The sequence below is a fragment of the Anabrus simplex genome, chromosome 1, assembly GCF_040414725.1.
Source record: "Anabrus simplex isolate iqAnaSimp1 chromosome 1, ASM4041472v1, whole genome shotgun sequence".
Taxonomy (NCBI): Eukaryota; Metazoa; Arthropoda; class Insecta; order Orthoptera; family Tettigoniidae; genus Anabrus; species Anabrus simplex.
The window spans coordinates 265477934-265494070 of record NC_090265.1 but is presented as its reverse complement, the minus strand read 5'-3'; the positions used below and the strand labels follow the sequence as shown (position 1 = coordinate 265494070).

Here is a 16137-nt window from a genome sequence, read left to right as displayed (position 1 = left end):
TTTAAAGATAGAATAGAGACATTTTAAGGAAGGTTACATTATGGAAAAACTTCGGACCCGCCCCGAGAGTTAAACTGCTGAGCTAGCAAAGAAAGAAGTTATTAATTGGCCATTACCTTGTTGTTGACCGCTGCCGAAGAAAGAGGCGCTTCCCGCCCCTGCTATGTACTTTACACACTGAAAGATGGAACAGAAGTGGCGCCGAGACCCAAAAATCAGCAGTTTATATACTCTCGCGGAAAGTTCGAGGTGTTTCAGGAAGGAAAACACCCGCCCACAATCATTTTATTGGTGGATAACGAAAACCCCTACACAATATGAAGAAGAAACACATTATTGGTGGAAAATTAATTAAAGCAATTCGGGATTGGCTAGATACAAAACAAGGAGAAAGAAAGGGTTAATATTGCCAACTTAAACAATGACTGAAAGAAATTTAGCAAAGAACAAACTTTTGAAATTAGATTTTCTCCAAAAAAAAAAAAAAACAGTTCTTTCACTCCGCACTAGGGTGCACTATTGTTGATCTTCAGTAGTGTCCTCTAGAAGAGAAAGTTCACACTTCTTATTACAAGCAAAACAAAAATACGTCGAAAATGACACAGTTCAAAAACTCCAAAATTTCCAGGTAGTGACATCTTCTGAGAAAGTAGAAAATTAATACCGTCGATCAAGTTCAGACTTCCTCCAACAGAGGAGTTTCAACTGGCGCACATTTTGAATTAGCGGCGTGGAGGTGTACCGCCCGGTACAATTATTATTATTATTATTATTAATCACAGTTTTGGTGTATTGGTTAGTGTGATTAGCTGCCACCCCCTAGAGGCTGGTTTCGTTTCCCGACTCTGCCAAGAAATCTGAAAAGTGGTACGAGGGCTTGAACAGGGGCTCCTCAGCCTCGGGAGGTCAACTGATAAGAGGGTCTCCGATCACTTCTCAATCATCCTCGAAGTGAGTTTCCGTGGTTACCCACTTCTCCTCCAAGCAAATCCCGGGATGATTCCTAACTTAATGGCACGACAGCTTCCTTCCCTACCGGGCGAGTTGGCCGTGCGGTTAAGGGCGCGCAGTTGTGAGCTTGCATCCGGGAGATAGTGGGTTCGAATCACACTGTCGGCAGCCCTGAAGATAGTTTCCCTTGGTTTCCAATTTTCACACCAGGCAAATGCTGGGGCTGTGCCTTATTGAAAGCAACAACCGCTTCCTTTCCACTCCTAGCCCTTTCCTATCCCATCGTCACCATAAAACCTATCTGTGTCGGTGGGACGAAAGGCAAGTTCCAAAAGGAAAAAAGCTGCCTTACCTCTTCCTTGTCTATCCATTCCTTTCTTCCCATCCCCAATAAGGCCTTGTTCAGCATAGCAGGACACTGCCCTGAGGGGGTAGAGGTGTGATCCCTCGCTGAGTCCGGGGGAAACCAGTCCCTGGAGGCTTTACGTATAAAATAATAATAAATGTAATACAGGAACCGTCTAAGCGGTGTACTGGTTACTGTGATTAGATGCCAGACCCCGCTCTCCATTCATTTGTAGGACCATACAAACTAACATACCATTTGAGTTGAAGCTTCCACAGTCTATTGAACTTCATCTACATTATGTGCAAGTTGCTGATATATCGAATAAAGTAGTGTCACTTTTGAGTCTCTCCAGGCAGATACGATCGTATTCAAAACATCGGCAACATATATATACGTCAAACAAAGACTGTGTCAAAACAGAATGAAGGACGTCATTTTGCGATTTCTCCTTTTTTCATAATCCGAGTGCCTACGCAAGTCACGGACATTTCAAATTATTTGCAATTGTTCCATATTCGAGTGAGGTATTCCAACCTGGCCGTTTAAAATTGTAAACTTGGATCACGTGGAAGCGGAACGAGTTTACATGACTTTACTCTTACACTATAGAAGTTATTTATGTGCTCTTCTTGCTTAAAATTACCGTCCCTTGTGGGGATCGAACCCACGACCTTTGGATTAGAAGTCCAACGCGCTTTCCTCTGCGCCAAAGGGACTACGCTCACGAAGTTCTGTAATCAGTGTAGTAAGGACCCTGATTCTTTTTTTTATTTTCGAAAGATTTTTTTTGCTACAATTATGCTTTATTTCGCACCGACACATATATGTCTTATGGCGACGATGTGAGAGGAAAGGCCTACGAATGGGAAGGAAGCGGCCGTGGTCTTAATTAAGGTACAAACCCAGCACTTGCTTGGTGTGAAGATGGGAAACCACGGAAAACCATCTCCAGGTCTGCCGATACTGGGGTTCGAACCCACTATCTGCCGAATACTGGATACTGACCGCACTTAAGCGAATGCAGCTATCGAGCTCGGTATTTTCGAAAATAATACCCATGAGGTGAAGAAGGATTATACGCGGGTTGTATCTAAGCGGCCCCGTTTCAAATCCCGGGCCTGCAACGAAATTTGAAAAGTGGTTGGTGTGTTGGAACGGGATTCTTCCAGCCTCGTGGGGTCAACTGAGTAGAGGTGGGTTCGAGCCACACGTCAGCCATCCTGGAAGTGGTTATCCGTGGATTCCCACTTCTCCTCCAGGCAAATGCCGGGATGGTACTTAAGGCAACCCCCGCTTCCTTCCCTATTCCTTGCATGTCTCTTCCAAACTTCCAATCCCCCTACAAGGCCCCTCTCCAGTATAGCAAGTGAGCCGCCTTTGCACTGTGCTGGTCCTCCTTCCCACTTTTAACCCCCGAACCAAAGCCCCGCGCTCCAGGACATTCCACTTAAGACGGTAGAGGTTGGTTCCCTCACTCAGTTCGAGGAAAAACCCGAACCGGAGGGTATAGGAAAGAAAGAGGAAGGTAGAAATATATTATCTACATATTAATGAAAAACGTTTTAAAAGGAAAGTGAATAACTAAACATTCAAATACATAAAAATCCAAACAACACTGGATATAATTGCAAGCGGTCTGAATTATGCATGAAACCTTCTGTTTTCGTATCCGTATCGTTGCCAGGAGCCTCCGTGGCTCAGAAGGCAGCGCGTCAGCCTCTCACCGCCGGGTACCGTGGTTTAAATCCCGGTCACTCCATGTGAGACTTGTGCTGGACAAAGCGGAGGCAGGACAGGCTTTTCTCCGGATACTCCGGTTTTCCCTGTCATCTTTTATCCCGGCAACACTCTCCATTATCATTTCATAGCATCTATCACTCATTAACATAAATCACTTTGGGTAGTGGCGACCCCATCGTAATAACAGCCTATATCTGATTCATTCATTACATCCCTGACCCGGTCAAAACTGGAAAACACGTTGTAAGTTTTCATTTTTTCATCGTTGCCAACTGGACTATACGGCCTATACGAAAACGGCTCGATGATTATGCTTTTGGTTTAAAGGGACCTAACATACAAGTCATCAACGCCAAGAAAACGGTATCGTTATAGTAGACAAGACCTGTATCAAATATTATAACGTTATTTTTCTAGCAAATGGCAAGGTTATATTGGGGGTAATGACTTGTCCTCAGAAACGACCCGAACCCGAATAAATGTGATGTTCTCCCTGTAAGTGCATGATACTGTCGATTATTAAGTACCAAGCCATATGTATGAAATAAAATAGCAAAAAGGCCGATTCCTCACTTTACATTGAGCTGTAAGATCAGCCCCCAGCGTGTATTGCGGTGCTGCCGTATGCTTTATTTTACCCAGATCCGTTGATGGATTTGCCTTGAACTCAATGATCTCGTTCTCTGTACTCTGCCAGTCAAGTTACTTGTCTGTCAAAATTTCTCGTCCCTTGTGGGAATCGAACCCACGACCTTTGGATTAGAAGTCCAACGCGCTATCCTCTGCGCCAAAGGGACAACGGACTTCGCCAACATGTAGCAAGAAAAGTCTAGGTCAAACGATGAAAGCAAACTTGAACAATACCCCGATACGAACAACTGATTGTGAGTAGATTTAAAAACTTACCAAATCCTGTGAGTTGGAATGACAGGGAATATTTTATTTCTCTAGTCAAATTCGTTCCTCTCATGACATTGTTTTCTTCCTTTCTTAATCTGTTTACCTTCAAGGGTCGGATTTTCCCTCGGACTCACGAGGGAGCGGTACGAAGTCGGACGGCGAATTTCGATTTGATTTTTACATATTCGTATAGGTCTTTTTAAGCTGAAACAGGTAGTGGAAGTCTAATTTTTCGCTGGTCGTTTTTAAGGGGCCATTTGGTAGCTGAAAGTTGGCGGTGCGCGCAATGAATTGTACAGTACATGCCGGCACACGTCAGCGCTCACAGCCAGCGGCTGTCTTGCCTCGCCTTCCCTCTCCACTCCTTCGGTTCTCCTCTCTCCCCCCCGCCCACATAGGGCTGCCTACAGTTATGTACAGGGGATTGCGGGTGAAGACTGACATTTTATTTACAAAGATGAATTCATTATGGAATAAACAAACAATAAAAATTGTTTACAAATCACTACTTAACATACAAATAATACATAATCAAATATCTTCTGCATCATCATGACATTCAAAGTGTTCAAGAAATGACTTTATTCTAACACAGTCTGGCATTGGTCCATTGTTCATGGCATGATAGTGAAAATCTAACACAAAATGTGAATAACAAAACACAAGACAACAATGTGCGCACCTTATAAACGAAAAATTGGTACAACCATTTCCAGCACACTTTGTATCAGTCAAATCATGAAAATTCATTTGCGAGACAGTATGAAATTGTGGTATATTTTCATTAATGGAATAACCACCTGCTTTCCAAGCATATTTCAGCATTGGTACAAAACAATCAGCTTGTAATTGGTTATGCGCTAGTATTTGACAAGTTATAATGAAAGGTCTGTTTTTGGGTTTTAATTTTGACTGGCCGTATAAATTCCTTACCCAGCAAATGTTGTCCATTCGACGGACTAAACATTTTATTTGGCGGAAGAGTCCCAGATCACACGGCTGGCAAAGATACGTACCGGTACGGTAGTTCCTTTCGGTATGTATTCAATTTGTACATGTCTGTTCGTCAGGGATTCAAGTTGTGCATTTTTGCCCTGGCCACTGAATGAATCTATGAGAAGAAGATTTCATCCGTCTTTCTGTAATTGCGGATGGAAAACGTTTTGAAACCAGTCACGTACATGCCCTTTCCCCATTTTCCCGGAAGATGAATAATCAATTACGACATATTTGAAGGCATCCATGTAGGCTTTGATACTTTCTTGTACTCTAGGTCCAAACTTTCCATTAATTACTTTGAAAACGATCAAGAACAAATGTCCCATTTCTCCGGCTTTAGAAATGTGATATTGCACTGTGTGGAAGTGCGTAAAACTATTTCGGCAAACAAGCGTAACAAGAACGTCTTTAACACCACGAAAATCATAACTTCTCTGTGTTGCCATTTCGTACTCAAATCGGGACTGGTCCGAATTCCAGATATTGGCATCCGGGATCTCTTTCTTTTCTTGCAATTCATTAATGAATGTTAGAAACTTTTTAGCCACTTCGTGTCATACGAGGTACTTCTTCGTCTGTTTTAAAAGTTGTTCTGACTAGTTTGGTTACTTTTCGGAACCGAATTTTCAAACGCCTTTTAAGGTTTGTCAAGTATGATTCGCTTTGGAGAGAGTGTTTGGGGCAATAGAACTCTCTACCCTCACCAATCCAACGCTCAATGTCCGATTTTGTGACATATAAATAACGCATCCTTGCCTTGGTGAACTCTTCTTTCACATAAGCTCGAATCATTGCACATTTCCTAATTTCTCCATTGTGTTCAACGTGGTTGACGATTCCATAAATTTGTCGCCGAGTTTTCTTATACTTCCGAACGACGTACATAGATCCTTGTTCCTTTATTTTTTGATATATGTCCAACAATGATTCGGAATCATAATCTTCCACTGACTTACAGGGTCTTCCTCGGCCATCACAGGACTTGTCATCTTCGTCAAACTTATCTCCGTGTTTGCGTTTTTTCGGTGTTGTTGTCCCATTCTCAACGCCATCTTCGTCTTCTGAATCAACGAAAACGGCTTCTTCCCCCTGAATAAAATCACATTTTCCCTCCAAAATTGCATCAAACATTGTCTTTATTTGTATATACATGGTTTTCTCTCTATCAGAAAGCTCTGTAGCTTCCTGAAAATTAACACCGTAGGCATTAACAAGAGCTGCAATAATGTTGCAAGCGGCCATAACAACGTGCCAATGCGATCTCCTGTATGAAGAATAGCCATCAGTCATGGAGAACTTGACCGAATAGAATAGGACTCGCCGTCTCATATACACAACTGTTGGCAGCCGTATGTGGTGGTGGACAGAGGAGAACCGAAGGACTGGAGAGGGAAGGCGAGGCAGGGCAGTCGCTGGCCGTGAGCGCTGACATGTACCAGCATGTACTGTACAATTGAGGGCGCGCACCGCCAACTTTGAGCCCCCAAATGGACCCTTAAAAAAGACCAGCGAAAAATTAGACTTCCACTACCTGTTTCAGCTTAGAAAGAAATTCGCGAATATGTAAAAATCGAATCGAAATTCGCCGTCCGACTTCGTACCGGTCCCTCGTCAGTGCGAGACTCCACCTCTATTGCCTCAAGGGCAGTGTCCTAGGGCGTGAGACTTTGGGTCTGGTGATACAACCGGAGAGAAGGACCAATACCTCGCCCAGACTGCCTCCCCTGCTATGAGGAACAGGGGCCTTGAAAGGGTATGAAATGGTGGAGAGGGTACACAAGGAACAGGGAAGGAAGCGGCCGCAGCCTCAGGTACCATCCCGGCACTTGTCAGGAGAACAAATGGAGAACCAGTTCGATGTTGACTGAGAAGGGAATCGAACCAGCCTCTAATCAGTTGACACCCCGAGGCTGAGCGGACCACGTTCCAGGCCTCATACCACTTTTAAAATTTGGTTGCAGAGCCGGGAATCGAATCGTGGCCCCCGGGTGTGACAGCTAATCACTACACCACAGAGGAGGACAATATTATTATTATTATTATTATTATTATTATTATTATTATTATTATTATTATTATTATTATTATCAAGCGCCTTTTTGGTGTATTGGTTAGTGTGTTTAGCTGCCACCCCCCAGAGGCTGGCTTCGTTTCCCGGCTCTGCCAAAAAATCTGAAAAGTGGTACGAGGGCTGGAACAGGGGCTCCTCAGCCTCGGGAAGTCAACTGAAAAGAGGGTCTTCGAATCCCACCTCAGCCATCCTCGAAGTGAGTTTCCGTGCTTTCCCACTTCTCCTCCACGCAAATCCCGAGATGATTCTTAACTTAAGGGCACGACTGCCTCATTCCCTACCAGGCGAGTTGGCCGTGCGGTTAAGGGCGCGCAGTTGTGAGCTTGCATCCGGGAGATAGAAGGTTCGGATTACACTGTCGGCAGCCATGAAGATAGTTTCCCATCGTTTCCCATTTTAACACCAGGCAAATGCTGGGGCTGTGTCTTAATTAAAGCCACGGCCGCTTTCTATCCACTCCTAGCCCTTTCCTATCCCATCGTCACCATAAAACCTATCTGTGTCGGCGCGACGAAAGGCAAGTTCCAAAAAGAAGAAAGCTCCCTTCCCTATTCTTTGTCTATCCATTCCATTCTTCCCATCCCCCATAAGGTCTTGTTCAGCATAGCAGGACACTGCCCTGAGGGGGTAGCGGTGCGATCCCTCGCTGAATCCGGGGAAACCCGACCCTGGAGTGTATACGGATAAAATAATAATAAATGTAATACAGGAACCGTCTAAGCGGTGTACTTGTTACTGTGATTAGATGTCAGACCACGTTCTCCATTCATTTGTAGGACCATACAAAGTAACATACCATTTGAGTTAAAGCTTCCACAGTCTATTGAACTAAAATTACGTTCTCCATGTACATTATGTGCAAGTTGCTGATATATCGAATAACGTGGTGTCACTTTTGAGTCTCTCCAGCAGTTACGATCGTATTCAAACATCGGCAACATATATACGATATATATACGTCAAACAAAGACTCCGTCAAAATAGAATGAAGGACGTCATTTTGCGATTTCACCCTTTTTAATAATCCAAGGACCTACACAATTCACGGACATTTCAAATTATTTGCAATTGTTGCATATTCGAGTAAGGTATTCCAACGTGGCCGTTTAAAATTGTAAACTTGGATCACGTGGAAGCGGAACGAGTTTACATGGCTTTACTCTTAAACTACAGAAGGTATTTATGTGCTCTTCTTGCTTAAAATTGCCGTCCCTTGTGGGGATCGAACCCACGACCTTTGGATTAGAAGTCCAACGCGCTTTCCTCTGCGCCAAAGGGACTACGCTCACTATGTTCTGTAATCAGTGTAGTGAGGACCCTGATTCTTTTTGTAATATACGAACTTTTTTTGTTGTTGCTATAATTATGCTTTATTTCGCAACGACACAGAAATGTCTTATGGCGACGATGTGAGAGGAAAGGCCTACGAATGGGAAGGAAGCGGCCCTGGTCTTAATTAAGGTACAGACCCAGCACTTGCCTGGTGTGAAAACGGGAAACCACGGAAAACCATCTCCAGGTCTGCCGACAGTGGGGTTCGTACCCACTGTCACCCGATTACTGGTACTGAATACTGGCCGCACTTAAGCGAATGCAGCTATCGATCTCGGTATTTACGAAAATAATATCCATGAAGTGAAGAAGGATTATACGCGGGTTGTATCTAAGTGGACCGTGTTCAAATCCCGGCTCTACCAAGAAATTTGTAAGTATTTCGTGGGTTGCAACGGGATCCACTCAACCTCGTGGGGTCAACTGAGTAGAGGTGGGTTCGAGTCACACCTCAGCCATCCTGGAAGTGGTTTTAGTGGTTTCCCACTTCTCCTCCAGGCAAATGCCGGGATGGTACTTAAGGCCACCGCCGCTTCCTTCCCTATTCCTTGCCTGTCCCTTCCAACCTTCCCAACCACCGCAAGGCTTTGACGCCTGCCCTGCGAGACCTCAATTTGGAAGTGATCTATTGTTGCCATCTACAAAAAAGCACGTACAATAGTGATCCGCATAAGAGACACAATCCTGTCCACGGATATACGAGGATAACCATACCAAGAATAACAACAACAATAAAATAGTAATAATAATAATAATAATAATAATAATAATAAATATGAATCTAATATCTTACATTTAAGAGGAATGTATAATGTCTGTCCTGATACCTGGTCTCTGATGAATTCACTATTTGGAACTAAATGTACCACATCGTCCGCCTCTGTGGTGTAGTGGTTAGCGTGATTAGCTGCCACCCCCGGAGGTCCGGGTTCGATTCCCGGCTCTGCCACGAAATTTGAAAAGTGGTACGAGGGCTGGAACGGGGTCCACTCAGCCTCGGGAGGTCAACTGAGTAGAGGTGGGTTCGATTCCCACCTCAGCCATCCTGGAAGTGGTTTTCCGTGGTTTCCCACTTGTCCTCCAGGCAAATGCCGGGGTGGTACCTAACTTAAGGCCACGGCCGCTTCCTTCCCTCTTCCTTGTCTATCCCTTCCAATCTTCCCCATCCCCCGCAAGGCCCCTGTTCAGCATAGCAGGTGAGGCCGCCTGGGCGAGGTACTGGTCATTCTCCCCAGTTGTATCCCCCGACCGAGAGTCTGAAGCTCCAGGACACTGCCCTTGAGGCGGTAGAGGTGGGATCCCTCGCTGAGTCCGAGGGAAAAACCGAACCTGGAGGGTAAACAGATGATGATGATGATGATGTACCACATCTCAAGTAATTGCACTTTTTACTTATCACCTGTACGTTTAGAATACAGTAGAATTTTGATCATTAACTGCAGACAAAGCAGTCTCTTTGGCGCAGAAGGAAGCGCGTTGGACTTCTAACCCAAAGCTCGTGGTTTCGGTCCCTACAAGAGACCGTAATTTGTATGTCCGCTTCTGTGTTGTAGTGGTTGGTGTTATTAGCTGCTACCCGGGAGGCCTGCCTTCGATTTCCAGCTCTGCCAAGAACTTTGAAAAGTGGTAGGAGGAATGGAACCGGATCAACTTAGCCTCGGGAGATGAGCTGAGTTCGATTCTCTCCTCAGCCATCCTCGAAGTGGTTTTCCGTGGTTTCCCACTTTTCATCGAGACAAGTGCCGGGATGACAAGTAATGTGAAATGTTTAATGAGTTTACCCCTATTTAGATAGAACGCTGGACATGACAGCAGGCAAACAGCCGGCACTCCAATGACAACCTGTGTATACATATGTTATTAATAACCTCAATTTTAGATCCGCAGTGACAAGTGTGTTCCAACAACACCGCATAGAGGGACTTCGACAGGCGGAAGAAGATAGCCTCTTGCATGCAAGGCTTGGCTCTAACTCCCCCTCTCCAAAAGGAGACTTGGCACCATGGACTGCTGGATGCTGGACAATGGGACGAACCTGTGGCCCAAAGCCCAGACGCCACCAGACCCGAGCCGACCCGACAGTGACAAGAAGGACTGATCCCCATAATAACAGAAAATGGCAAGGAAATGGTTATGATTGCATGACACTTATTCCTAACTAGCGAATGTACCCGTGCTTCGCTACGGTATTCTACATTGTATTCGAATATCGAAGTAAATAGTGTACATGCAGTAAATAAGATAGTTTTAAAATTGCATGTCTCTTAGCGTTATCCGAGAAAGAGCATGGGGAGGTCCCCGTACGTTTCCAATGTAAAGTGTTTGTTATGGATTTGTGATATAACGGCAGGCTCACTTGCCTACTGGCATTCACAATCAGGTTGGGAAGTTTACATTATAATTGCAGGCCCCATTGCCTACTATGCGGACAGAATCGATTTGGGGAGTTTTCGTTAAAATGGCAGCCCTCCTTTCCTACCTCCAGACAGATTACAGTTTTTATTATAATGGCAGGCAATTACCCTACTATCACTCGAAATTGAGTTGTGCAGTTATCATTATAATGACAGGCCCCTTTTCCTACTGCCAGCCAGCGTACTGCCAGTCACACCAAGTTGGTGAGTTTCCATCAAAATAGCAGGCCACTATGCCTAATGCCAGTCACATTTTAGATGAGTACATTTCTTTATAATGGCGGGCACCCTTGCCTACTGCCAAACACAATCGGGTAGGGGAGTTTTAAACAAAACTGCATGCTCACTTACCTTCTGCAAGTCAAATCGAGAAGGGAACTATTCATTACAATTGTAGGCCTTCCTTACTAATGACAGTTACACAGGAGTTGGAGAAGGAACCCTTTCCTACTGCCAGTCAAAGTCGGTGTGGGGAGTACTGATTACAATAGCAGACCGACCCTTTCTCGATCGCTAAATCGACATCAGTGAATATATATAGATCGACGTACGAAAGTATATGCGTGTTTACAATATTGAAGACCTTCATTTACAGATTAACTGCTACTAAACGTACGTCATATCGACAAAGGATTATACCATAAGACACGCCGGATTTAGTGGCCTAAATGGCTGGTCCAATGATATGTCATCTATTCTTGGGTCAGATTTAGAAACGTGGAACAGGGTAAAGGTTTTGTAAGATCATCTCACATTACATTACTTTTCGGATAATAATGTGACAGCTACATACGTAGCATTTGGCTCACATATGGCTACTGAGTGGGCCAATTTTCGTGAAGAGTTTGATGATTCTGTATTTCATATAAGTAATTGAAAGTATGAATAATGCATGTGAAAATTCCAAATTGACTTAACATCGATTAATAGAGAAAAATCAAACGTAAAAGGGATACAGATACGGCATAAAGTCATAAGACCAAGGTTGTAGATCATTCCAAATTGAACGGAGATTGTGCAATCCGTTACGTGATAGGAATTTCCGAAGGTCTGCACCATCATTAAAATTGCCTGCATATTTCGATATTCTTCGGGGAAAAAAAATGAAAAATTTAATGATATAGGATTTTTCATTCGTTACAGGCTAAAACGTATAATTTTGTCAAATTTCAATTATCTTCTTATTCTTCTGGCAGATTATGCCACAATGTGGATTTTGGGCGAGGCGGGTAAAAATTAGGACTTTCAGGAAATCAAAAATTATGGAGATTGTTATTATTACCCCTTAAACGGAAAGCTGTACGAAAATTTCGCCAAAATAGTCAGTGTAGAGGTACACAGTCGTTACGATTTGATTTATATAGATAAGGAATCTGCTCCATGTAAAACACCTTTTGGGCTATGTCCGCTGGACTTAACCTGCAAAAGTGACCATTCATGATATCTCCCTTATTAATCCTCCTGACGAAAAAATGCACATGAAAAAAAAGGTTTAGAGGTGGAATTCCATCAGGTTTGGTCGATTTCCAGTCAGGTTGGTCTTGTTCTGTATATATTGTGGAAGAGTAAAATCACCATTTCGGTTCCTTATAAACCGCCAGTCCATTCCGGAACATGAAATGTTATTTACGTTTAAAACCTACCTTTGGACAGGTGGATGCTAAATATAAATTTTGTTTCGAATGTCTTCAGTAGTTTTCAAGTTGTAAGGAATACGCTTTACACGCACCCGCTCGTGAGTTAAGTCCGATGGGACTTGTACAGAAAAACGGTCCTTTAATGATATCTCCCTTATTGATCCTCGTATCGAAATGATGCACATGAGAAAAAAAGGTTTAGACATTAATTTCTACCAAGGTAGGTAGACTTCCATAAACTTTTGTTGTGTATATTTTTTGGAAGTGCAAAATCACTGTTTCGGTTTCGTATAAACCCCCAGTTAGTTCAGGGATTTAGAAACAATATTTGCCCTGAAACCTATCAAGGACAGGTGTATTCTAAATACGAATCTTGGTGGAAATGCATCCAGTAGTTTCTAGCATTCACGTACATACGGCGTAATTAAGGAAGAAAATAATACAGTTAAGAATGTTGAAACTAATAGAAAATGGATTATAACTGAGGACAGCCGGATAACGACAAATAAATAAATGCCGTGAGTTATGGATATAATAAAGCGCTAACAGAGGAGAAATTTAGGTTCAGTGATTCTTAGGTAAACAAATATGAAGATGACTAATGGTGTTATTACTTAATCTATTCGAGGGCGGTTATAACCTCCAACGATATTCCGCCAATATCCCGCAGATGAGCCGATTGATGCCTCTCTTGCCATCTACCCAAGGAACAACCACGAATTTAAAAGCATGATGAGGAAAATGGCAATACGTTACTTCCCTACTGGCATGCAGTCAGAGACGTTGCCATGGTAACCTGTAGGTTCGTTGTCGGTCTGTCGGTCACTAAATGCAGAGCATGATACCAGCAGAAAATTGTAAATTTCTCCGTCATGTGAAGAGTAAGGTAAATTATGAACATAACGAAAGTTGTTTATAATGAAGAGACGTTTCACGTACGGTAAACGAAGTTTACAGAAAATCAATAGTATAAGAGAAAATAGAGGAAAACCACTGTGGTTTTCCTATAAACACCCCGTCTATTCAAAGATTTTAAAATTATGTGCATATCGGAACCTTTCCTGGGATGAGTATACTCTAAATATGAAGTTTGGCTGAGATCTATCCAGCCGTTTCGACGTGATGGTGGGAAAACAACTCTGGTTTTCCTATAAACCCCCCGTCTATTCAAGGATTTTAAATGATATGCATATCAAAACCTTCCCCGGGATTAGTATACTCTAAATACAATGTTTGGTTGAGATCCATCCAGCCGTTTCGACGTGATGGTGGAAAAACCATTCTGATTTTCCTATAAACCCCCCATATATTCAAATATTTTAAAATGATATGCATATGGAAAACTTCCCCGCGATGAGTATCCTCTAAATATGAAGTTTGGTTGAGATCTATCCAGCCGTTTCGACGTGATGGTGGAAAAACCATTCTGGTTTTCCTATAAACCCCCTGTCTATTCAAGGATTTTAAAATGAAATGCATATCAAAACCTTCTCCGGGATGAGTATACCCTAAATATGAAGTTTGGTTGAGATCTATCCAGCCGTTTCGACGTGATGGTGGAACAGACAAACAGACAGACAAACAGAAACGATTTTATTTATATAGAAGATTTTTACACTCGTTCTTCACCCCCTTTCCATCCCCGCCCAAAGGAGTCCTATGAGTGCCTTACACAACAGTATATTTTTTTCCCAGATATTAAGTCTTATTTGTACCTATTTTGGTTGACAGCTATGCCCAAACGTACATGCATAATCTCACTGCTCTAGAATCCTGGAGCTGACGTTGCCATGGTTACGGCAGTTCATTTCTTTATCCGATTCCTAGAGCAGGGGTAGTGTGGTGCCAATATCTCCGTAACGGTTGGTTTTAGGGCCTTAAAACATGGTTTTCGGGCCCGTAGGGCTTACCGAGTTTTGTTCTTTGCGTCAAGAGGATTAAATTGAGCTTTGTCTCGTCCTTATACGACAAATTCGATATTTTGCCTATAATAGTATAAGAGAAAATGGAGGAAAACCGTTTTTCCTATAAAACCCCCGTCTTTTCAAAGATTTTAAAATGATATGCATATCGAAACCTTCCCCGGGGTCAGTATACTCTAAATATGAAGTTTGGTTGAGATCTATCCAGCCGTTTCGACGTGATGGTGGAACAGACAAACAGACAGACAAACAGACAAACAGAAACAATTTTATTTATATAGACTAACACAACCTCGGGTCTTCTTCCAGCCCACTTCCTTGCATGTGCTATCAAAAGACGTCAGGATTTACATGTAGGTTCTCTCTTCTTTCTGCCTATGTGGTTTTTCCCTGACCCTTCAATACCATACATCACCACCACCTTACCTAACACAAACTCTTGCCGTGGTAGCGAGTCTGACTCGGAAACCGGCAGATAGTCCTTGTATCACTTCCCACTCCTCCCTGATATCTCTTTCTCCTTCTTAGAAATAACAGCATGTCGGAGGCCATGTAGATTGAGTAGTTGGTCACGCGGGGGGAGCGGGCTTTGGGGGCCACGCGAAAAAAAAATAGAAATATATTATCTACATATTAATGAAAAACGTTTTACAAAGAAAGTGAATAACTAAATATTCAAATACATAAAAATCCAAACAGCACTGGATAGCATTGCAAGCAGTCTGAATTATCCATGAAACCTTCGGTTTTCATATCCGTATCGTTGACAGCTGGACTATACGGCCTATACGAAAACGGCTCGATGATTATGCTTTCTGTTTAAAGGGACCTAACATACAAGTCATCGACCCCTAGAAAACGGTATCGTTAGAGTAGGCAAGACCTGTGTCAAATATTCCAACGTTATTTTTCTAGCAAAAGGCTAAATATATCATCGCGATAGTTTGGGGGTAATGACTTGTCCTCAGAAACGACCCGAACCCGAACAAATGTGATGTTCCCCCTGTAAGAGCATGATACTGTCGATTATTAAATACCAACCCATATGTATGAAATAACAAAAAAGCCGATTCCTCACTTTACATTGAGCTGTAACATCAGCCCACAGGGTGCGTTGCGGTGCTGTCGTATGCTTATTTTACCCAGGGCCGTTGATGGATTTGCCTTGAACCCAATAATCTCGTTCTCTGTAGTCTGCCAGTCAAGTTACTTGTCTGTCAAAATTACGCGTCCCTTGTGGGAATCGAACCCACGACCTTTGGATTAGAAGTCCAACGCGCTATCCTCTGCGCTAAAGGGACAACGGAACTCGACAACATGTAGCAAGAGAAGTCTAGGTCAAACGATAAAAGCAAACTTGAAGAACAATACCCCGATAAGAACAACTGAATGTGAGTAGATTTAAACACTTACCAAATCCTGTGAGTTGGAATAACAGGGAATATTTTATTTCTCTAGTCAAATTCGTTCCTCTCATGACATTGTTTTCTTCCTTTCTTAATCTGTTTACCTTCAAGGGTCGGATTTTCCCTCGGACTCAGTGCGAGACTCCACCTCTATTGCCTCAAGGGCAGTGTCCTAGGGCGTGAGACTTTGGGTCTGGTGATACAACCGGGGAGAAGAACCAATACCTCGCCCACACTCCCTCACCTGCTATGAGGAACAGGGGCCTTGTAAGGTTATGAAATGGTGGGAAGGGTACACAATGAACAGGGAAGGAAGCGGCCGCAGCCTTAGGTACCATCCCGGCACTAGTCAGGAGAACAAGTGGAGAACCAGTTCGATGTTGACTGAGAAGGGAATCGAAGCAGCCTCTAATCAG

General features: G+C 43.2%; 4 non-coding genes across 4 annotated transcripts; all 4 read right to left on the bottom strand.

The window, feature by feature from the left end:
- Positions 1-1943: 1943 nt before the first annotated feature.
- On the bottom strand, positions 1944-2016 carry TRNAR-UCU (transfer RNA arginine (anticodon UCU)). Its single transcript has one exon. It is a non-coding gene; the product is annotated as a tRNA-Arg (tRNA).
- A 1748-nt stretch (positions 2017-3764) lies between these two features.
- TRNAR-UCU (transfer RNA arginine (anticodon UCU)) lies at positions 3765-3837 on the bottom strand. The gene has a single exon. It is a non-coding gene; the product is annotated as a tRNA-Arg (tRNA).
- Positions 3838-8217: 4380 nt separating this feature from the next.
- Positions 8218-8290, bottom strand: TRNAR-UCU (transfer RNA arginine (anticodon UCU)). Its single transcript has one exon. It is a non-coding gene; the product is annotated as a tRNA-Arg (tRNA).
- Positions 8291-15543: 7253 nt separating this feature from the next.
- TRNAR-UCU (transfer RNA arginine (anticodon UCU)) lies at positions 15544-15616 on the bottom strand. Its single transcript has one exon. It is a non-coding gene; the product is annotated as a tRNA-Arg (tRNA).
- Positions 15617-16137: the final 521 nt, after the last annotated feature.